Below are 1,732 nucleotides of genomic sequence, written 5' to 3'. Positions count from 1 at the left end.
ACATACACCAATTCTTAAGGACTCAACCTAATTCTATTAGGGACAAATCAAATTTCTTCCTAAGCTTGACTTAGCTAAATTCACTTCCTAAACTCACACTAAGTGCTCACCTTTGTAAAAAATATCTCTCAGATACATAATACAAAATAAGAATACAATAAAAAGAGATAAGACATAAATCTAGGCTTTTCTTTCCAAGTTCCTCTCTTTACTTTTTCTCTCAATGGTTCTTTCTTAATGCTTCACTTATATGTCTTTTTTCACTGAATAGAAACAAAAAAAGATACAATATACAAACAGAATATTCAATAATAAACCATGAAGGAGACAATGTTGAACAGCTCAAACTCTATAAGATTAACTCAATTTCTGAACTCTCAAACATAGCTATTCATCTTGGCGGAATGCTCTCTTTTGTATAGGTGCAATGCTTCCAAGACTTCAAACTTTAATTTGTGAAGTTTCTCTCTTTGCTGATTTCGGGTTCTCTCTCCTTGCCAAAACTGAAGTTGATTTTTTCTTTTTGTATGGCGTGAGGTTGCTTATTCTTTAAAGTTAGCTCCTTGATTCTTGAACCAATTAAGGTCTTCACTTTCTTTTCTTTACTCAAACCCAAAAACATGGATTTGAAATCAGAGTTAAACAATGCAACTTCATTGGTAACAGATCCTCAATAGATTTGATAAATCAGAACCATTAACCTTGTACTTTGGCCTCAAGTTTTGATATTAGCCATTGATTCACAGCAGAAAAAAATAATCACCACTTTTTTCATATTACTCAAAATAGTTACTCAAAAATTAAACCCAATTAAACTTTTAATCCAACCACCAACATATTTGTGATTACCAAATAATTTATTATTTACTAAACTCAATCATTTAAAATTTTTTCTCTATTTCATTATAGAGTCCACTAACCCAATAGTAACCACTTCCCAACTTGATACTAGAGTTGGTGATTGATAGATGCCTGCTCCGAAAAATGCCAAAGCCAGATTGAATACCACACTTTGTTGGGTTGACTAATTTAAAAAGAAAACAACAATTTATTTTTTTGGGGTTGATGTTTATCTTTTAGATTTATTAATATTTTTTACATTGAATTTCCACTAGTTTTTCTTCAATAATTATACTTCCATATCTCATTTTCATCTGGTCATCAAAATAGGAATCAAATTCTCTTTTGTTTTGCTTTCAACATGAATATGCATGCAATGATTATTACATGCATCTTCCTAAAGTTCTCATATATGTTTTAAACTTTCTTGTTATTTAAATATTTTATTTAAACTTCTCCGCAGGAGCACTATTTTTCAATACTGTAGTGGGGGTGCGTAGTGCATAAGTTGGGTATTATTGCATACAATGTAACAGCTTGGGTCAAATCTTTTTTCTTGCAAATTTGAAATTTCTAAAGTTTTATTATATTCTACTCTCTACTCCCTATTGTGGATTGCATAAATATTCTCAACATCAAGAAAAAGTAAACAATGTCACCTTATCCGAAAAAGAAAAGGGGAAAGCCGGAAAAGTGAATATATAAGTTTTTAATTTTTAATTTTTGTATTTAATCACATTAAAAACTTTAGAGTCTTACTATTTAAATAAAAACAATATATTTTAATATCCTAGACGGTATATTTAGATTACTTTCTTCGTAAAACCCTTTTTTATTTTTTTCCTTTTCTTCTTTTCTAAGGAAGTGTGTTAGATAGGTCTCACAAATATAT

The sequence above is a fragment of the Arachis ipaensis genome, chromosome B07 (assembly GCF_000816755.2).
Source record: "Arachis ipaensis cultivar K30076 chromosome B07, Araip1.1, whole genome shotgun sequence".
Taxonomy (NCBI): domain Eukaryota; kingdom Viridiplantae; phylum Streptophyta; class Magnoliopsida; order Fabales; family Fabaceae; genus Arachis; species Arachis ipaensis.
The sequence above is the reverse complement of the archived record's forward strand: the minus strand, read 5'-3'. Positions refer to the sequence as shown.